Source organism: Lutra lutra, chromosome 7, assembly GCF_902655055.1.
Source record: "Lutra lutra chromosome 7, mLutLut1.2, whole genome shotgun sequence".
NCBI classification, from domain to species: Eukaryota; Metazoa; Chordata; class Mammalia; order Carnivora; family Mustelidae; genus Lutra; species Lutra lutra.
In genome coordinates, this window is record NC_062284.1 from 124,338,567 (window position 1) to 124,362,367 (window position 23,801).

Below are 23,801 nucleotides of genomic sequence, written 5' to 3' on the forward strand. Positions count from 1 at the left end.
AAAAAAAATGGGCTACTGTATTTACTTGGGTCTATTTCTGGGCTATTTTGTTGCATTGATTTTTTTTTTTTCTAATACTACACTGTCTTAATTATTTTAACTGTATAGCAAATCATGTAGTCAGGTCATATGAGTCTCCAGCTATGTCTTTCTGTTGAATCTATAGATCAAGTTGAAAGATGATATTTGACAATATTGAGTGTCCCTATAGATGATTAAGAATATCTCTCCAATTATTAAGTTCTTTGATTTCACTCATTATAGTTTTATGTTTTTCTTCTGTTGATTCATAGTCCTCTCAGGAGTTTCCCTGTTGTGATCCAAAAGTGACCACCATATGCAGAGGGCAGGGAAAGACAGAAGGAAGAAGTTGGCCACTCCAGGTTGGTACATAGCAATTTTAAGAAGCAAAGGAAACTTACATCCAAGGCTTGTTTTTGGTGGCTATGAGGCAAGTGGATCCCAGCACCATCCTGCTAAATCTTAAAAGTTTAGCCTTAACTAGCTTCAGTCACGTGCACTGTGCAAATATTTTCAACACTATATCACTGTATAAAACTGTGGTCTGGGAGCAGACTTTGGGAGTAACAAAGGCAAGCAGACTCTTAATTTTTGTTTGTTTGAGTGTGTCTTTATTTCATCTTAACTTTTGAAGAATAATTTCACAAGGTACAGAACTCTAAATTGGTGAGATTTTTTTTTTTTTTTTCCTCTCTCAAGACTTAAAATATTTCATTTCATGATGTTCTTCTTTCTTGTATGGTTCTGAGGAGCTGGACATAATGTGTATCTTTGATCTTCTTACAGATAAGGTTTTTCTTTCCTTTTAACTTCTTTCAAGATTTTTGTTTTTAATCTTTAAATTTCTATAGCTTGAAATGGCATCCCTAGTATAGTGTTCACGGCATTCTTCCTGCGTAGTGTTCTCCGAGCTTCCTGGATTGTGCTTTGGTCTGATAATAATTTGGGAGAAGTTCTTAGTCATTATTGTTTTAAGTATTTCTTTTGTTTCTTTCTCCTCCTGCTGGTATTCCCATTACATATAAGTTATATTCTTTGTAATTGTCCCACAGTGCTCAGACATTCTGTTCTGTTTTGTTGGTTGGTTTGTTTGGTTTTTGTTTGTTTTTCAGTCTTTGTTCTCCCTGCTTTTCAGTTTTGAAGGTTTTTATTGAGATATCCTCAAGCTCGGAATCTTTCCTCAGCCATGTCTAGCCCACCACTAATAAGCCCATCAAATGATTCTTCATTTCTGTTACAGTGTTTAGCATTCCATTTTAGTTCATTCTTAGGATTTCCATCTTTCTGTATACATTTCCCATCTGTTCTTACATGCTGTCTACTTTATTAATCATAATTGCTTTAAATCGTCACTCTGATTATTCCAACAATACTAACATATCTGGTTCTAATGCTTGCTCCTGTTTCTTCAAGCGGTGTTTTTTGCATTTTGGTGTGCCATGTAATTTTTTTATTTTTTGGATAGACAGAGATGATCAACCAAGTAAAATAAAGTGCTCTAAATAAGATTTTAATAATGTGATGGTGAGCTTTTGTGGGAAGGGAAGCATTCTAGTGTTCCATGATTAGGTGCCAGTCTCTTAGTAAGCCTGTGCCTCTGGACTATGAACTTCACAAGTGTTTTTATTTATTTATTTATTTTTAATCCCCTTAGGTGGGATAGGATAACTAGAGTGAGCTACAGTTGGCTTATTCCCTTTCCTCAAGTCAGTTAGCTCTGACAAAATCCCAGCAGTTTAGGATCTGTTTAAATAGTTTCTCTGAGGGCAGACTCTTTAAGAATAGAGTTCTCTGGTTTATTTCAAAATGGTTCCCTTCCCCTCCCCCTGCTAGAAGCTCCAGGGGATTTTACTCCTTTATTTGCTTCGAGATCCTTGACTTCTGAGAGGTAAATCTCACAAAAGCATAGGGCCCCCCACTTATGATTGGGTATTCCTCTGAATTGTTTAACTTTAACTGCCCACAGTAAGTCTCCAGAAATTCTTCAGTTACAGTTCAGGTTTTTCTAACCAGGCACTGCTTCCTGCAGAGGTCTCTGCTCTGGTAAGATGTGATCCTTATATGCACCAGTCTATCTCTCCAATTTTAGTGGCAACGGTCTGCCCTGTGACCTTACTTCTTTTAAGGATCTGAGAAGAGTTGTTGATTTTTCAGCCTGTTCAGATTTGTACTTATTGTTACGACTGAGTGGAGACTTCGAAGCTCCTTACATGTGGTACTGGAAACTGAAAGCTTTAAAATATTCACTTTAAAAATAATTTTTGTGAAAGGATATTCTACTTAAATATAAATAACATAATATGGGTTATGTTCCTACTCTGTTCGTAATAACTAGTCTTATGTCATTTGTTTGCCACTTTTTAATCCTAGAGTGGATTACTTAAAAGGTTTTTGTTTGTTTGCTTTTATTTTTAACTAACAAAGTGTATCATCAACCCAAGCTTCATCTTATCTTCCCTACTTGACTAACCTGTCTCTTGACTTTGGACTCCCACATTTGACCCCTTCCTGGGTCTATTACCCATTTGGCATGCTGCAGAATAATCTTTTCAATGTATGACCACTTCCTGGTCAAACTCCTTGGTCTCCCTCTTTGCACAAGCACTGGATCTATAATCCTTACCTGGCATAGACTCACAGGACTAGCCCCTGCCTACGACTCTTTGCTCTGCTCTCTACATCCCATTCATTCCTAACACTGGATGGTGAAAAGTACTGTTTCAGGGACATTGTATTACCTATTCTCTCTGCATGGAATGCTTTTCCTTCAGGTCTTCTGGTGTTTTTGTTAGTTAGTTAGTTTTTTTGTTTTTGTTTTGTTTTTTCCTACATTTAAATGCCATTTCTCATACTCTCAGTCAGCCCAAGTTGTATGACCATGTTTTATTTTTATCCTACTATATTTGACTACCTGAAAATATTTTATTACATACATATATTTGTGTGTGTGCCTTAGCCAATGAGCATAGGGACTTGTCTAATTCTATACTTCAGCTCCCAAAACCTGACATACAAGAGACTCCCAATAAGTTTTTGTTAAGTGAAGAGGTATATTAAAAATTCCAGTATGCAAACTGCAATATCTCATCCAGAGGTGACTTCAGTAAACAGTTAACTATAAATCTGAATTCCAATATATTATCCTTTTTACTTCTCCCTAATGAATTTCACTTTGAGAAAGAAAGAAAATAAATTCATCATTATTGTTTAATTTTGGAAAGCCACTAGAATTTACAATAGCTTTTTTTTGGGGGGGGATGGTTAGGGTACAGCTATGTTTCTATGTCACCACTATTCTTTCTATTTATTAGGTTCAGAGCAACAATAATCGTTTATTGTATAATTATTATTTAATTGTATAATCCCAATAAAATTAGTAGGCTCAAACTGTCCCATCATTCCTGGATACTTTTGCAAAGCCAAACCCTCTCTGGGAAGGGTGTCTAGAGAATCAAGTAATGTATTCTTCTCCCCTTCTTTCCACCCCCACAAATCTATGGCCCTTTTGATTTGACACATTTGAAAGTATGCGAAGAAATGCATTGCATTACACTAAGAGGAAAGACAGATATTGTTCTAGTTCTCTGTGAACATTCATATACAAGCTGCTCTCTCATCCTAACGTTTGCCTATAAGACTTTCTGGAAGCTGATATATATTTGGGCTGTCACTTTCCAGCTTATTAAAGTGCTCAATAATTTATTTTACCCACAAACTAGAATTTATTTGTTTCGAAAGCCCTGCCTACTTCCAAGAGAACTTGAAAGAGCTTGTGATTTAAAACAGGATTCAAAAGCAGACAATTAAGAATAAAATAGAGTTCCTCTCTTTAAATAAAAAAGAAAGAAAGAAAGAAAAAAAACAGATTTAAGAATTCCTACTTTTCTGAGAAGAAAAGATGACTGTGTTGTACTTGGGTTCTGGATTACACTCCATTTTCTGTCAATTAAGAAAATATTTTTGTCTTAACCAAGGAAGCATGTTGGCTTACAGTGTTACTCTTTTCTAAGATATAGCCTACAAATCCATTCCGCAGAGCCAATATTTCCTTTCAGCAAGACAATTTGAGCAGGAAGTGAGCTCTGCAGTCTATTGAATTATTGGCCTCAATTTTTTTCAGTCTTTGTTATAGAATGATAGATCCGTACTATCTGCATGGTCTCGTGGCAGACAGATTATTCTTCTGTGTATCATTCAGTCTCGGGATACTCTGCATACTCGATTTTGACTGTAGCCTTGTGACATGCTCTGTCAGTGAGATGTTAAAGACACAGTAGGGAAGTCATGGGATTTCCCTCTTGTGCTTCCATGGCTATTATGAGGATCTACATAGGTACTATATACGACCTCATTACACTTCTGTGTAGGAACTAGAGCACCAGACAGGATCCAAAGACCCATGAAGCAGAGCCACCTGCAGCTTTGCAGCTCACGGTAGTGGGAGAGATGCAGCTAATGCACAGTGCATAAGCACGGGGTGTTTATGGTAATAGCTAACTAATACAAGTTTCTTTCTCCTTTATACAAATGGAAATTATATAAAGGAACTGAGTAATAAAAAGCAATCTTTCTGTGTTTTGAAACTTCAAGCTAGTATCTTTAGATCAGCACAAAAAAGGGAATGCATGACCACTAGTTCAGTGCATATTAATATCATAAGATCATGTTTCCACCATTGAAACACTTATGATCTATTGGGGTCAAGTTGGGTTTAGTGCAGGCTGACTTAGAGACTGGGGGAGAGACTTGCCTTTAATCTACAAGTTTTTTTACACACATATCGGACATGTCAATAGTGAACACATGAGGGCCCAGCAACTGGAAGTTGGGAGTATGTGGCGCCATTCTTCTTGGAGTGCAAGAAAAATCCTGCTTCTGGAGGAGAACCTTGAATTTTGGTTTACAAAATGAAATGGAAATACTGTAGGAAACAAACATTGGAAGAGGATTTTATACATTTGTCTGATCCAAGCAAAAGCTTAGAGGAGGCAATAGTGAACAAGCATTAACTAATTATTTACAGAAAGAGGACAAAGCAAATACAGGTATTTTTCAGTCTCAAATTTTGAGGAGCAAAGTGAACATAACCAAGAGAATTAATTTGGTAAGCATTACACCAATTAATGAACATTGTCTCCTAATTTAAACTCCCCAAGAGAGCCATACAAAATACTGTATTTACCCATATATTGTTTTGTCTTCTTATCACCAGAATAATTCCATCAGTATTGTTTTCAGAGTTTCTTCATGTTGATTCCTATAGATCTAGTTCATTCACTAACACTATAAAACAGTTCATTGTATAAATAAAACAGAGTTTTTTTCTTCCTATGTTTTTTTCTTTTCTTCCTAGTTTCTAAACTGGTTTTGTGATTACATACAGTAGTGTAATAAGACCTCCTATTTAATTTCCTAGTGTAGAATTCTATATGCCACAGAAAAGACTTCAGATACATTTTAAAATGTAACACGCAAAACATTTTATTTTACATTGTTTATGGATTATTAAATATTTACTAGAAATAAAACAATAGGCAGGAGTGAAGCTTGCAAAATGTAGAATAGTGATTGTTTTCTGGGGAGAGGAGAGGATACATAACTGCATATGGGAACAAGACAGGGTTCAGCAATATCTGTGCTGGCCTCACTATTTACTTTAAAATATCTGAAGAAATGGGGCCAAAATGAACAATAGCCGATTCAGGGCAAATGAATACGTGTAGACTTGTCACTTTATTCTCTGAAGTTGTAGAGGTTGTTAAAGATGCAAAATATATTAAAAAGAAAAGCATGCATATCTTGTGACTTAAATATTTACTTCTAGTGCATAGCCTGTGAGAAATTCTTGCTCATGTATACAAAAACTTCTACAAAAGATGTCCATCATTTTTAATGCTTATAAAATGGGAATGAAGTTCAACAGTGAAGAAATGAATTATGTGTAAGAAGTATAAATAATAAAACCTGTAAAAATCTAATTCCTACTTCTTGAACAAAATGTGAAAAATTCAAAAATACATAAAGAAAAAGATTTGTCTATATTTCTATATCTCAGAGTCGGTTAGTGTCAATATCTTGTTATATTTCCTTCCTGGCTTTTCTGTGGGCATTTAGAGAGGTAAATACAATAGATATAATCTGGCAACTTGTTGTTGCCAAATACAATTTAAAATACAATTTAATACTAAATACAAATACAATACAATACTAATACTAAATACAAATATAATTTAATACTAAATACAAATACAATACTAAAAATACAATTTAAAAATACATTTTTTGGGGGGCGCCTGGGTGGCTCAGTGGGTTAAGCTGCTGCCTTCGGCTCAGGTCATGATCTCAGGGTCCTGGGATTGAGCCCCGCATCGGGCTCTCTGCTCAGCAGGGAGCCTGCTTCCTCCTCTCTCTCTGCCTGCCTCTCTGCCTGCTTGTGCTCTCTCTCTGTCAAATAAATAAATAAATAAATCTTTAAAAAAAAAATAAAAATACATTTTTTTTTAATTTAAAAATACAATTTTTAAATTGTATTTTTAGTTGGCAGGGCCTACCAATATGTTTCTCTGGTCAGCTTGACCTCTTACTTCACAATGGTTATTTCTAATTTTCTTTATTCTTCTCAAATGTTGGTTCTCCCATATATTCTTTCATTTTCCCCTTTTCTACAGATCACTTACCTTAGATTCGAATACTGCTGTACCTTACTACCAAATACAGATGGGTGCCCTCGTTACCATTCTTCTATTTTGTTCGGGTGAAATTGCTTTCAGTAAATCTGTTGTTAATCCCTGCTGGCTTCACAAGCATTGGATGGTAATTATGGTTATCCTTTCTCTCCTGTGGATCCAACCTCACTCTGGTGACAGATCTTCCCAATGGCAATTTAAAATACTCCATTGTATCACACTAAAACAAAAACAAAAACATAACAAAACCAACCAAACAAACAAACAAAAAAAACCCCACTTTTTATAAACTCCCCATCTGTTTTCCTATTGCTTCCTCCTTTCTCTATGCCTTTTGCTGCCAAACCACTTTAGAAACTTGGTATGCTATTCCTTGTCATCAAACCACTACAATCTAGCTCTTGGCCCTCTCACTACACTGAAGGGACTGTCCAGCCAGTCGGAATAAGTGAAGCAAATATATTGCATATGTAACCAAATAAGTAAATAAGCGCATAGCACCAACTGTTCAAAAATGCCCTATGACTGAGCATTCCTGGGAGCTAATCAGCCAATTTATGCAATGTAATAACCTGAAATCTCTCATTTTTTTAAATGATCTTTCATATAGTCCAGGAATTTTCTTATGATTATAAAAGGAAATTGTGTATTTCAGAGTATTGACTCGCTTCAGTGCCTCAATTCTGGGTCATCCCATCATTCCTTTCTTAGTTGAGAACTTCCCTCTTACCCTTAGGAGGGGGGGGAAGTTCTTCACTGTGGAATATGATGACCCTCCATAACCCTGCATGTCACGGTCTTCCATAATCTTTTTGGGCTTATCTCTTTCTAAATACTGGTCCTATTTATTTATTTATTTTGGAACAAACAACTTCTTGGGAGTCCCCACATGTACTATATATCACCATGAACATCGTCAAGTTCACCCAGTCCTATTTTATGTTTTTATGTGTTTATTTTCTCATGTTTATCATTAGAACTTGAGGATACTGCTTATCCTAAAGGGATGTTTAATAAAAATCTACTATATAAATAAATACATGAGTATTACATTAAACTCTGGATGGACACAGCTGTAGAAGTTGCTTAGATTCATATTATCCTGACAAACATCTATGAAGTTAAAAAGGCTAAGTGAGAATAAGCATCTGAATCTGTGGTTGCCTGGATATTCCAACAATCCTTTGCTCTCATTATTTCCTGCCAATGCCCTTTCCCTTGCCCTGCCACTTTTTACAGTGTTCATGGCATTTGTTATTCATTTTAAGAATTTCTGGGAGCTGACTTGTTAATATTTTATATGGTAGCCTTAACCTTCCTTGTTATAAAGCATAAAGACAAGCTATAAGAAAAAAAGGAAATATTTTGTATTCATGAAATATGAATTACTTAATGGGAAAAGTATAGCTTAGTAATTAAACATAACATTTGGAATTAAACCACCTAGATTTAAATACCAGCCCTCTCACTATCTAGCTGTATAATTTTCTGGAATTATTTTTCCCTTCTCTGCCTTAGTTACCTCACTTGTAAAAAGGAAAATGTTGGAGTATTTATTGATCAGGTATAGTGCAGAAACCAACAATAGCAAAAGAAAAAGAATGATTTAAAATTCAGCTAATTAAAAAAAAATAAAATAAAATAAAATTCAGCTAATATTATTTACATTCCCATCTTTTGCGAACCATATATTAAGCTATAATGAACCATCACCTGCAATAAAAAAGGCTTTTAGTTTGGGGGTCTAATTTAATTTGCAGATTACACTAATTTATAAGTGCTATTTAAGTGTGACCTTTAAAGACTAACCCCTGATTCTGTTGAGTATCCATAATCCCTATATGTTGCAGAATTAATGTTATATAAAGTTATAAGTGAAAAAATTGGAAAATTAATTAAAATAGAAAGTCATTGTTTACCCTGAGGGAAAGGGAGACAAGAGAGGGCCCCTTGAGAGCAAGATTTATTTCCAAATCATCCTCACTGATTACTTTCCACAAAGTGCCTTTGGTTAGCCATAGCTTATTTCCAATGTGAGTAACTCTGGTTTTAAACAGCGACTGCTTTTCTTGTTAATTCATGCTATAAGTTGGCTTGCTTCTGCTTTAAATCATCCAGATGTAGCTTTTGTGGAAAGATAAAATCTTTTAATATATCATAAAAATCTCTTCAATTCAGACAAAAGTCAAAAGTGAAAAAATGGCCTGGGCTTTTATGCTGGAGGAAACAATTAATTTGGAGTGCCATGATTCTTAATAAGCAGATTCTTCTTTTATGTTATTAAAGCAAAAAGAACTGAGTTAGGAACTGAAACCATTGCCCCAGAATGAGACTTAAAGTTACACATGTTGCAAAAATTCAACATATTATCTAAACTATGATAGGAAACAACTTTGTTATGTGAAATTGTTTTAATGCTACCAAAGAGATTTACTATGCATCACCAATAAGGGTTTCTGCCAAATAAACAGAGCACCTCAAAGCTCAGATGCTTGCATTTATTTTGTTGAATATGTTATAGCTCCTTACTCAGCTTAGCTCTCTCTCCATACATATTAACATCTAGTAGGTGACAAAAGGAATGTGCATCTTTTCAATATAATGGATGCATATATCCACTCAGCACAATGCTCTCTTATTTTCTTTTTACCTTTTATTATAACAAAATAATAATTAGTTAATACAATTAATTTGTGCAAAATTAATTTTTCATCAGCTGAGAGCATAAGGGCCAAATAAGAATGACTGTTTTATTTCTATATCTATTACTCATACATGATTTTGCAACTCTAGTAAAAAAATAAATAAATAAAATGTTGCTGACTAACAAGAGTGGAGATATAACATAGGCATCAAAAGAATGGGCATAGAACCCACAAACTATTTTAATGCCTACGGGAGCTCTATAATTTGGGGAAAATAATTCCATTTCCTCATGGGTAAAGTAAAACCTTATTTTATAGTCTTTTCATTATGAACTTTAAAAAAATACATTTATAATGTTTAGAATTTTTCCTGGAAAGCATTTTTGCTACTACAAAACTTAGGAGAGAGAAGACATGCTAGAGACTGTTCTGTCTTTGGAATCCCAGACCAGCGCTGGATATAAATGATAACAGCAATGAAAAAAACACACCCAATGTTCATTGAATGCTCGCAATTTACTGGGTACTCTGTGAAGCACTCTACAAACATTAATTAATTAGCCCCCACAAAACATGGCTTTGGATTTTTTATTTCTATCCCTATTTCGTCAATGAAAAATAACAACATTTAGAAAATTTAGCTAAACTGACGATGGTCCTACAATAAAAATTAATGGTAGAAATAGAACTGGTATCCTGTTCCAACTGCTCTAACCCACTCTCAGTGTTTGTAATAAATTCTTTCCCATAAGTCCCTGGATATAGACGATAGTTGACTTTAATTAGGTTGTTAATCAGTTCTGGTCTTGCATCTGGGACTTCTTGCAGAAGCAGCAGAAAAAGGCCAACATTATTCTCTTGATACAGAGGGAGAGAGGATAAACTTACCCTCCTTCTAGACACCCACACTTGCTTTGCTCACTAAGCGGGAGTGTGCAGTATAAAAATGAAACAGTAGGCAGCTGTCGCTCTACCTTGAGTGTTGATATCACATCTTTGACTCAATTATTGTTATAATAAATGTTTTTGAAGCATATTCTTTCTGTTTTAAACTGTGCCTTGCAGGAATATGAATTGTAACAAACTAACTGACAGGACTTATCATGACACTCAATGTGTTAAGGTCAAAGAAAAGACCTGAACACCATGTGCTTGAAGCCAAGAAAAAGCATCTGTCAACATAATGATTAGAGGAAAGTGTGATATTCAAGGTCAATCCTGTCAAATAAAGAATTTATTAATAATATAAAGTGAGAAAAGCAGCAAAGAGAGAAGTACACCCAAAGCCCCGAGACACCAATCTCAATATAAGTAATTGAGAAAACCTAAAGGGAACTGGGAAGAAGGAGTTGGACAAGCCTTACTCCAACAGAGAGATGAGCTAGAAAAGCAGGCAAGTAAAAATGATGGATAACCATAATAGCACACAAAATACTTCCTTCTTTGATCCTGTTGCTCATGGGAAGTGAATAGCTTGAACTAGAGAAATAAAGTGTTCAGTTTAACTTTTAGAAATATAATTCTAGTGGTAGAGTTTAGAGGTGAATATCTGGAGATAGTGAAGTAAAGGAGTCCTTTTTAAATTTATTTCTTTTTCTCCTTACACATTATGTAATCAATGCAGAGTGCCCATGGCCCTTCTAGCTGGTTTCTGAAATTCATCATTACAGCTTTTGTTCCACTTCTCTTCTTCCAACCGATTATTAAATATTTAGATACTGAGTTTAAATGGTCCTATCCTTGCTGCTCTCAGGATGGCTGTTCTCTAGTTTTGTGATCAATTAGGGTACCTTTTAAAATAGGCTTTTTAAAATATTCTATTCAGGGGCACCTGGTGGCTCTGTCAGTTAAGTGTCTGCCTTCTGTTCCCACCATGATCCCAGGATCTTTGGATTGAGTCCTGCATCTGGCTCTCTGCTCAGTGGCTAGTCCGCTTCTTCCTCTCCCCCTGTGATCTCTCTCACTTTCACTCTCTCTCTCTCTCAAATAAATAAGTAAAATCTTTAAAGATAAAATGAAATAAAATGGTCTATTCAAACTACAGTAACACAGAAGGTGGCCAAATATATTGGCTGAGAGCAGAAGGTCTCTAATATATTGGCTGGGAGCAGAAGGTCTCTACAGATCACTCTGGTTTATCTTTGTGACCAGTCAGGGCAGCTCTGATCTAGAACTTCTTTAGTGAATCATGAAGTGCAGCAAAGCAGATTTCCAGTTTTGTCGACAGGTAAATGGCAATACAACTTATTAGGAATGATTTCAAACATATAAGTGACATAATTATTAATTACTGAACACTTTTAAAAAGCAAATAGGTGCAGATACAAGTAAGGCTGTGTGTCCCTTGCTGACATGTGTAACTCTCCTTCATGGCATGGACCCTGTGGTGGTATTCTTCTCCATGAATGCAATTACACCATCAGCGTATATGTACAATACATGGAAAATAATACTTTTTATTCAATACTCTGTTTATGATATTTATACATATTGTTAAGCATGGTTCCAATGTATTCATTTATACTTCTAGGTAAGTATTTTCCATTTTATAAGTACATATAAATTTATTTTTTATTCTCCTGTGTGTGGTTATCCAGATTGTTTATAAGTTCTTACTTTTATAAACAGTGTTGCTGGGTACACATTAACTGGTACAATGTGCTAAAATGTTTTAAATATTATGCGCTAGTGGGTAAAATTCCTAAATGATAGGGCATGACTATCTTGCATTTTACAAGGTATAACCAAACTGTTTTCCAAAATAGTTATACAAATTTATTTTTCTTTGGGCAATGTATAAATTTATGTTGCTCTGCATTTTTAAATTTTTTTTATTAAATCTTTCTTTTTTTAAGACTTTATTTATTTATTGACAGACAGAGATCACAAGTAGGCAGAGAGAGAAAGAGAGAGGAGGAAGCAGGCTCCCTGCTGAGCAGGGAGCCTGATGAGGGACTCAATCCCAGGACACTGAGATCATGACCTGAGCCAAAGGCAGAGGCTTAATCCACTGAGCCACCCAGGCTCAGGTGCCCTATTGCTCGGCATTTTTGACAAAACTTGGTGTCATCGCACTTTTAAGTGTTTATCAACCTCTTATGTGTAAGAGAAAGAGTATGCCTTTTCATTATAGGTCACTTAAAAACTTTAACTTTACTCAGCTGCCATTGGGATGAATATATCCTTTAAAATCTGGGAGAAATTTACCAATCCATCAATTCATCCAACAGAACACCTTTCACATTTCTTTTCATTTCTTATGAAAAGTCCACAGATGTTTCAATGTAGAATTCTTTCAGGCTGTTATTCTGCAATTCGTAGAACAACAAATTAGATTCACTTTTTTTAAAAAAGAAAAAAAAAATAATAAAGTAGTTGCTGGTGGGCTCTGGGATAATTCTTTCTCAAATATCCATTTTAACCCATTAGAAAATACTCTATTGATTCTCCTGTGAAAAGTGGTATATGTTTTTCATGGTGGGCTTCAGATGAACATTTTGTAGCAGGAGTATCAATGCTAAGCAATCTGATTAAACTCCGAATGAAAAAATCATGAGGCAGAAATGGCTAATTTTTCCATACAGATGGTATATTAGCTCGAATCTTGTATAATGATGATGATTGTGTTCATTTTTATGTAAGATTTCCCACTATGCTTATGAATGTCGATATTTGTCTACTCTGTGTTATACTCTGAAATTCTTTTTTTAATGACTCAATGACTACTTAGAACACATTGTTTTACACTTTCATTTCCATACAAGTTTAGAGAAAAATTGAATAATAAGTGATTTCTGAATCATCCAAATAACCCTTATATATGCTATATGATCATGCTGGGCACATGTGGGATTTTTGTTTCACTTGTATTGGATATAAATAGTACTCATTTTATTGACATAGATTAATAAGCTACGTGTTTCATAAAGTTTGAAGTGTACGAAGATACTGTTGCAAGACTCTGAACAGAGCAGTGGTGGCTCTCAAAAATTGGGTTTCACGTATCATAAACCAAAATGGACATACTAAACTCAAACAATCCTGCCTTATCTCAGCCATCACCGAAATCGCATTTATGGATCAACTTAGATTAAACAAAACAACTGAACGATCTCCTAAAAAGCACCTTATTCCAGAAGCCACTCTGAAGGGAATCCCCATGTTCAATTTGGGGGAATTTGAGCACCAAAGTAATTGAAGTCCACATGAATTATAAATCTATAGAAAATCTACCATTTGTATTACAATTGAACTATTGCAATTATCATAGTAAAAATTGGGTAACGGAAGAATCATTAACGGCTGCTTAACCTAGGGGAAAATTCAGGCAAAGGGCTGCATATCTGCTTGGCTCAAATCTCCGAATTTTCATAGCACAGTGGGAGTTGAGGAAGTTTTAAACAGTATAAAATGAAAATTGTGTCAGATAAACCCAGATTAATTAGTTCACTTTCATTCACCCATCTGAAAATATTTGAGTACTCAGATGTACTGTGCACTATTCTAATTGATTATCAAAACTTTATTTTCTTAGCACTTGTTATTTTGTAGCCAAGGCCTGACTCAAGATCAACAAAGATCCTCCCTTCATCTCTTTCACCAAATGCCTGAGAATATATTCTTTGGAAGAGGCATTGTGTTGTTAAATTTGCCTGTTTACTTTAAGTGGGAATTCCATAATTCTTCAACTGGGGAGGGAAGACAGAAATCTGAGGTAGTCTACTGACATGTGCCAATGAATTATAGAAACCAAGAAAAAGACAAATAATGTTCATAAAATAAGGTGATCCTTGTTGACCCCGGTAGTGCCAGTCATGAATGTTTAGAAGCCTGGGTATGCCTGGGCAGAATTTGACAAAGCCTTTGGGTTGCATGCAGGGATGAGCCCAGGGAATGGGTTTGGTTCATATGAAGCAGCCATTATCGTAGTGGTCTTCAAGTGCCTGCAGTTCATTATTGCTTCCACACACGCCATTGGCTCCTGAGGTGGCAGAATCATTAGTCATTCTGGTTGCAAACTAATGTATGGGAATTAAGCAAAAATTACCATAATGCAAAGTTCTAAAAAGCAATATTCTTCCAATCAATCTTCATGTAAATATGAGTGCTGCTGATTAAACACTCAGTATAGGAGATGCTACGCCAGACAACAAAATTCTCAGAGAGATTGGCGAGACTGTCAGCAGCTAACACATATAATTAAGCAGTACAAAAAATGCAAAAGAAGGCACCCCAGGAAAGCCATCACTGCATTTCATTTTTAATTTAGTTAGTAAAAGCCAGCATATAGTTTCCTGATTTGCCAGGAAGGAAAGATGAGTTTTCTGCTATGTTTAATTTGTGTTCTGCCTATGACCTTTTAATTTACATTCTAAGTTCATCACCTCCATGTTCTGTTCCCTTCGTTTTTCTTCACTAATAAATTAGAATACATCTGTTATCTTACAAACTACACAGAATTATAGTTTGATGTCTTTGACACTTTTGTGATGATATTAAGTACTAAGAATGTATCTGATTCTTTCTGGACTGTGTGTAATGAGTGATAGACTATTCTAATCTCTTTATATACATACAGGTTCAGTAGACTAAATTTACTGACTTATTTTTTAAAATATTTTGTTTATTATTTATTTAGAGATAACTATTTTGTTTGAGAGAGAGAGAGAGAGAGCACGAGTGGGAAGGGGAACGAGAAGAAGGGGGAGAAGCAGGTTTCCCACTGTGTAGGAAGCCCAAAGCTTCCTACATCTCAAGACCCTGGAATCATGACATGAGCAGAAGCAGAAGCTTAACCAACTGAGCCACTCTGGTGCCCCACTAACTGATTTTTAATAGGACTGATCAACACAACTTATGAAGCTATCATAACCAAAATGATGTAATCATATATATATATGATTACATATATACACACACACACCCCCATATCCATAGATATCATACATATGCATGTAACTTAAAACTATTTTAAACATTTAAAGTGTTATTTAGTTATGCATATTTCTATTCATATTCATATTCAATTTCTATTCATATTCATATTTCTATTCATATTCTAGAGTTCTGCCTTAACCCCCAAATCAAAAGAAAAGCTTTCCTATGTGCTGCTGAATATTTATTTTTCAGTATTACACATAATTCCCAAGGAAAATGATTCTCTTGTAACAATATTTTTTCTATTCCATATACATACCCCATTGCAAAGCCAATACTATTTATGGTTGTATCTTCAGACTGAGAAAAATAAATAAAAAATTGTGTTAAGCTATTCTAATGCAAGCATTCTTTCTCATTCAATAGAAATTAGATTCCAAATCATAGCTTCTAGAGTGAGAGGAAGTACAATGACCAACTTTGGTGAATATGACCCTGTATGTTTATTACAAAGTGAGATTCAAATGGGCCTTACATATTCCACAGAAATGCCAAATCTGAAGCCAGCTAAATATGTAGTATTAGCAGGATTCTTCTTTTAGCTGTTAAAAAAAGAAAAAGACAAACAGATGTGTAGTAAAGCAAATACATCAACTCCAGTAAAGACTTGATCAAGTGGTTCAGCAAACCCTACTGAAACTTGACTTTCATTCTGCGCTGTGTATTCCTACTCACATTCCAACTGTTTTGTTGTTGTTGTTGTTTGTTTGTTTGTTTGTTTGTTTTATCATATCCAGTGGTATATACTTTCTTGTTCTTTTCCAGCAGGACAAAGAAAGCACATTTGTCTTCACATTTTCTTCCCCATGATTGGCAGGTCCAGAGTGGGCTTGTCCTGTGTGTCATCAAAGTAATCACTAGCCAGCATAATGGGGCATGTGGATTTTTGTCCCAAGTCCTTTCTTCTCTACTAGAATTGGCAGTTAAGGGTTTTCTCCTTTGGAAGCACATGAGTCCTGAAATCGAAATTGGAACTGCTAAGGAGGAGAAGGTAAACAGGACTGCAACAAAATATTTCAACAGTAGACACTATTTAATGTGCTTTGCAGCCATGCTCACTTGTTTTATCAAGGCACCTTTCATTTATAAAAGGGACACTAGATTCACAAATTCTTTGTGCATTACACACTACAACACTGTCCAGGTTACAGAGCTGAACAAGACCTCAGAAATCACCCGACCATGTCACATTATGGATGAGAAAAGGAACCAGGGATCTAGAGAGATAAAATCAATTTGTCTATAGCCAGACATCTAGATGATGGCAGACTGGGACTTAGGGAAATTCATCCCCAGTCTAATATTCCTTATATTAATAATTAATTCTCTCTTAAGAATTATGCAGAAGCAGTGAATCCAAGATAGAAAATTTCTTCTGCTGTCACTGGTAACAACAAAAACACTTACATCTTTCCATTGCTAGTGAGAACTGGAGTTTCAAAGGATGAACCCCTCACATAATGCTTTCCCAGCCAGAAAATAGCTCTAAGTATAACTTTCCAAGTTAGGAGCATCCATTTAAAATAATGAAGCCAGATGCACTTTTTAAGGAAACCCAAGCAATCATTATGAAAACGCATTGTTCTGTATTTAAGAATTAACTTGTGTTAGTAGGAGATCCATTATAAAAACACATCATTCTTCACTTGGGGATCAACTAGCATAAGAAGAAGAAAGAATTTTCCATTAAACTGTTCTCTTTGGCAACTGAAAAAGAGCTTCACTTTGAGAAAGAGATGTACTATTTCAAAGCACAAAGAACAGTTGGTTAATAAATGATTCTCTTGAGCAGTGATCCCCAACCCTTCTGGAGTTGCCTGGAGATAATTTATCATAATTTGTTTGATCTTGTTATTTCCTCCAGTTTTCCTCTAAGCTCCAGCTGAAATTCTACTTCTCTATGAAGGTTTTTTTTTTTTTTTTTGCTTTTTAGGGTTTTTTGTTTGCTTGTTTGTTTTGTTTTTAACTAACACTTTCCAACCTCTCTGATGTCTCCCCTGGCTAAACTTTGACTACACCAGGATTAGTACCACAGCTTGGCATTTCATTTTTCCCTTCTGACCTCATGGGACAAAAATCTTGATTCCAAAATATGATCATCGGCTATTCCATTTTAGAAAAACTGAGCTGCATCTCTTTCCAGCTCAACAGCCCTTCAATTCGCACAATATTCAGAAGTTAATGTATAAGGATAATTGAATATAGGGAAAGGGAAGATTTTTGCCAAAAAAGTAATAATTATTGCATGCTTACGATTATTTTAAGATTTCTGTGACCTGAGAGAAATGAATAAATTCAATGAGTTATTGCAAATGTGGGTGAGGCTCTCTTAACTAAAAAAACAAAAGGAAACAAACAAAAAAAATCCTCGAAGTCATTTTACAGATATGTTAGCAGGCATATATTTTAAGTATTTTTCAGAATTGAGAAATATAATGCACATGTAGTAATGTGCATAAAATAGAAATGTAAACTTCAATCATTTAAAACTGAACACTTATATAACAGCCTCCCTTGAAAGAGTCAAATATCCCTGAAGCCTTGCAAGTTCCTTTACACTACCGCCCCTCTCTCTGTTAACTTGTAAATTCTGCTTCCCTCCTTATTTTTCTCATTATTTTTTCACATACATATACATGACTGAACATTAATAGCATGCATTATTTTCTGCCTCTCTCTTTTGATCAACATTATGTTTGTGAGATAAAATCATGATTTGTATGTAGTCGTGGTTTGTCCATTTTTCTGGTTGTACAGAGTATTGTAAGTGTAAATACACTGCAATGTATTTACCTACTCTCTAGACATTAGACATTTGGACTGTTTCCAAAGATGTTGATTACTATAGACATTCGACATTCTTCTACATGTCTCCTGGAGCCTGCAAACATGCAATTTTGTAGGTGTTTTACCTAAGACAAGTTCTTAACAGAGTCACAGTTGGATATTCTGTGCCAGACAATTCCTTTTTCTGGTGAGCTATCCTGGGAATTATAGAATAGCTAGCTACATCCTTGGTCTCTTCTTCCTAGATGCTGATAACACTACCACTACCACTACCATCCCCAGCTGGGAACAAGTAAATATGGCTCCAGAGATTGCCAAATGTCCCAAGCAGGGAAGAGTGAATGCCCTGGGTTGAGAAACGCTGACCTGGGAGTGTGTCTGATTTCTGTAAATAATAGCCAATCCTTTTCCAAAGCGGAATTTCCAATTTTTACTTCCACCTGAGACTTCCCATTCTTCACATTCTCACTGATAGTTGGTGTGATCCTTTCCTAAGTCTGCTACAAAAACCTCACAATGGGTTTTATCAGGTTCTGGAGGCTGGAAGTCTAATGTCAGGTTGTTGGCAGCTTTGGTTCTCCTGAGGCCTCTCTGCTCAGCTTGCCCGTGTCCATTTTCTCTCGGTGTCCTCACATGTCCTTTTTCTGGGGACAAAAGTGTCTCTTTATCTCTGATAAGGACACAAATCCTGTTGGATTAGTCCCCCACCCTATGACTTCATTTAACCTTAATTCCCTCTGTAAAGACCCTGTCTCCAAATATCGCCACATGGGATGTTAGGGCTTCTAACATATGAATTTTGAGGGGAACACAATTTATTCCATAACACCTGATATTATCAGCTAATCAATTTTTGCAGTTTTGTGTCTTGCGTCTGTGGGGCAGTCAGCTTTCTTTTCTTTTTGATGATTAATGAGTTTGACACTTTTTCAATTATCTGGCTATGCAAATCCTCAAATTGGTGAAGTTTTTGCTCAATCCTTTTAACCAAATTTTGTGTTTTAACCATGTTTTCCTACTGATTTGTTAAAGTTCTTTAAATATTCCTTTTGCCAGTTATCATTATCACAGGGGTATTCTACTTCAGGGCTTTATCTTAGTGCTCTATCTTAGTGGTTTTTTGATAAAAGAATATGTTTAGCTTTAATGTAGTTGAATTCATCAATATTTTTCTTTTTGACTTGTGATTTGTATATGAGGGACACTGTGTCAATTTATGGTAATGTTTTTAATTTTTTAATTTATGGATATCAAATTAACCAACATTATTTAGTGAAGGACCATCTTTGTCACAAATCAAATTGAAATAATTGAAATTACTCTCTGTCTTAGTTTCAAAACATACTATATATTCAATTATACTACCTTGGGTGCAAAACCTCCCTTTAACATGCTTTGAACAACACTTGACATATATTGCTATACAGAAGTATTTGGACCGCACAATTAGGTTGAGAAATTTGACAAATTAATAGGAGATTGTCTTTCGTTCTATATGCTTCATCTCTGAGCTCAGTGTTCTGTTTTATTTTAACAGCATTGGACAAAAGTTAAATTCCTAGCAATTGGAAACTGTCAGGAAATTTCATCCCCGGAGATTGGACCAAATTACTTAATAGGCCATCTTACTTCCACGTCTCAAAAGGGCTTACTTATTTGAGGAGAATATCTGGAGTTCATAGCACATCGGATGTTAACAAAATGAGGATGATTTAAAATAATTGTGATATTTACTCGTTACCTACTGTGTGTCAGGTTAGTTCTTAACATATACATTTTTTAATACTCAAAGCAGTCCAGCAAATTAAGTCATGCTATTAACCCTACTTATCTGGTAAGAAACTTATGTGTCCCAAGTTACCTACTGGTAGTGCTAAAGTCAGGGTTGAATACTTTTCCATCTGAATCCAGAGTCCGCATGCTTCCACAGTTATTTGCAATATATCTGTACTGATAGAGAAAAGACTAGGGAAAGTCACATTAAGTATTTTCAGATATTAGCAATTTTACCAGCAGGAAGCAGGTGACCAGTTCTCCAAGACTTGAGAACCAATTGGAAAGGGTTTTGATGTGCTAGATTCTGTCTCCACATCAGGAAAAAATTCACACTTAATCGAACAACCATTCTTCCAAAAAATGAAACCGTTTCCTTGAGACTAAAGAGTTTTCTAGTACTGGCGGCATTTAAATGAAAAAGCTAGGAAATATTTCTAATGAAATGTTGGCCTGGAAGACTTCTGAATAAAAAATACTGCAATTTATGTTATTAAATTATATATATATATATATATATATATATATATATATATATGTATATACATATATATATAAATAAATCTGGTTATGCAAAACTTATATAGATAGATGATAGATAGATAGATAGATAGATAGATAATTTCACTTAGCTGGTTTTTGTTTTTTATTTCCCCCAGCTTGGGAGGAAGAGTATATAAAAGAAAAATAAGAAGATACCCCTTCCATTAGCTTATGAAAAACAATGAGCAGAGATAAGTATAAGCAGTAGATTATAATTTTAAACTGAAAAACATTTAAAATATCTGCTACATTTGACTGACCTTATTAAAAATAATTTTTAAAAAATCCTATCCTTATGTGAATTAAAGATAAATTCTTTCTTCTATGTGCACAGTCTACAAAATATGTATTGTGTTTAAAATATAAGATAAAATTCCATGTCCTTATTACCATACTCTAAAAAACTCAATGTTCATTCTCATTAAGCCATTGATCAACTGTAGATATTATATAAAGTAGAATTCAGATTCTAAGGGAGTACAGAAACAGCCCCAAACAAGCAGGTTCTCTCTGACCCCTTAATCCATAAGGATGAAAAAAAAAATGACACTAATAAATGTTTAAATGCTCAAACATTTCTGCAAATTGTTAATACAGTGTCATTTTTCTAACAATTACAATTTACACATTTATCCCAAGTTAATTATTCCATTAACTGCTGCAACTGTACAGAAGGACATTGATAGTATTAGGATAGATAATACTATTGTAACAAATGTCTCCTGAATCTAAGTATCTTTATAAAAATGTATCACTTATACAGAGTCTGCTGGAACTTCTGTATGGGTCAGCTCTCCTCTTTTCAGTAGGTAGATGAGTCAGTCCAACATTTTTGGTTCCATTATCTCAAAGCATTGCCACAGTAGATAAAATGATAAATGTCTGTCAGTTACAGCTGCATATGCAATTCAATAATTAATGCTAGAGCACAACAATAAATATAATTTTTATAAAGGAAGATGTATTTTTTCCATATTAAACTGCTAAAAATGAGGCCAAAATCAGACATTTTGCCATTTTATATAAGACAGTAAGAATGTCTTTGTATTTTGTGTATTGTACTTGAACATTAAAGTAAAATACAGAAGTCTTTAATAATTAAATTCTGTGCATTAAGAAAATGTCTACAATAGTAGCTGTGGGCCCTATGCATGAAATATATTCATAAATTCTTAGGAAAGGCATACTGTTTAGGGTAATGTTCATGGAATTGTATTTATCCTAAATAATAATGATATCCATTAAGGTCAGACTTATTAGACTAAATCTGTATACACTGGTTATACAATAAATTCAATTATTTTGTCAGCAAAGTTCAGTTAAACTGTCATTTGGTATTTTTTTCTTCAAATATTCTCGTAGAGTGCTAGTAGGTAATAAGATATAAATGCAATTTAGGTACACTTTATTTTTATTCCAGAAGAGATAACTTATTTAGATTTAAGGGAGACATAAAAGTGAAACGTGCCACCATATGAGGCAATGATTTGAGGAATTATTTTGATAAGGAAAATACCATTTCAACAGAGTAAAATCTAACAGAAGGGAGAATCAATCAAATATTAAACCACAGTCCCACTCTGGAAATCAGACCTGGTGCATTTCAGTATTTAGTGATTTTTTTTTTCCCTGATTTGCAAAAGGTGATATAGTATGAAACTCCACAACCACGTGTTTGGAAATTTCTCCAGCAAAAAAAAGAATATTCAATCTAAGTGTCATCCATAAGGGATAAATGCTGATACTGTTCCTGTCTGTGTGGGATAGGTTTTTTCAGCATGAATTCAGATCAGTCAGATTTACCAACAAATGAGTTAAAAAACAAAACAAACTTGGATTTTCTTACATTTTTGGATTTCAGAATGAGGAATACAAATTGTAGATGGGTATTAATTAATAAGTAACTGCTATCTACTATACACACATACACACACACACACACACACACACACTTAGGCATACATATCCTTTTTGGCTTTATAGAGAGTAGTGATCAATTAATTCATGTACTTGGTCAGTGTGCTGGCATGTCCTTGGTGACAGCATCACTTTCACTCCCACCTCATAAATCTTCTTCCTGAGGAGAATCTGAAACGAAATTTCCCCACACCCCCTTCTCTAACATGGAGAAGCAGTCCTGCAACACTTGGATGTTGAAAAAGAAGGAAGGATGATTCTACTGAGAAAATTGTAAGCAACTGAGTGGGGGAAGGAGTGACAGAGGTGAAGTTCAAGGTAGTTTGTTGAAGAACATCTGAGACTCATGCACACATGTGGTACTCTGATAATCTAAGACTATCCTAGAGCTTCTCAGGGATTAGAGGAGTTTCTGTATGAGCTCTGGAGAACAACTCCCACTACCTTCAGTGCTGTAGTTTGAGATCTTTGGTGATCGCTTCCCTCCAAATCTTGATGAAATTTTAAACCCAAAGTACCTAGAGTGGCTACTGCTTTCCTCTGTGAATCCAAAGACAGTCAAAAGCATTCAGGGAAGAAGAACCTGTTTCAAATATTCCAAAAGTGCTGCAATTTGTTTTGCTTTGAAACTTATTAAAAAGCAAATAGAATATGTGATACTGTAATGAAATCAATACATTTCTAGTTTTCTGTCTCATTTTGTCTCACCTATTTAAACAAGCTATTTTCATCATGTTTTCTTTCATATGATGCAGTGATCTTTCTGTAGACTCATGCTTGCCTTCTAAAAATAAGTCTAATATGACATAATATTTGAAACAAATAAATAAGGAGTTCTTCGGATTCTAAGTATTCTGCTTTTCCAAAATGTGTTGTTATTGTTGTTGTTGTTATTATTTAATAACCTATCTATCCTTTTGTCTTTGCTGACTATCCCTTGGTGAATCCCAAATAAAAAATGTTCTGCATTCTTTTTAAGTTCTTTAGGGTTAATTTAGTCGTTCGCAAAGAGTATTGCTGAATACCATGAAGTTATTCCATATCTGAAAGTTTGAACACATAAATTCTCTGAATTCCTCCTGTAATCTTTTGAGTTTAGGCATTTATATAAATCTGAAACTGTATTCCCCACCTACTTTTATCATTTGGAAAGACATTTATGAAAGTGTACTGCTCTATTTCCAAAATGAGAGTTGGTAAAATAGAGTGTTATCATTCTGAGTTAAATGCTTCCAAAGGCCTCCATGTGATTTGCTACTAATTTCAAGATTTATGTTACTAAATATATGCTGGCTAATAAGCCATTCTTGAATGATAACTTGACAGACTATTTGGCATGGGCACAATTATTCCACAGCTGCATGAGAGAAGCCACTAGATGCAAAATGGCATAACTATTTTTCTTTGGCATACTGTTAACAATCCCTCTCAAAGAGAGAGAGAGAGAGAGAAACAAAACAAATGTACTGATTCCTCTTTGCTCAATTAATGT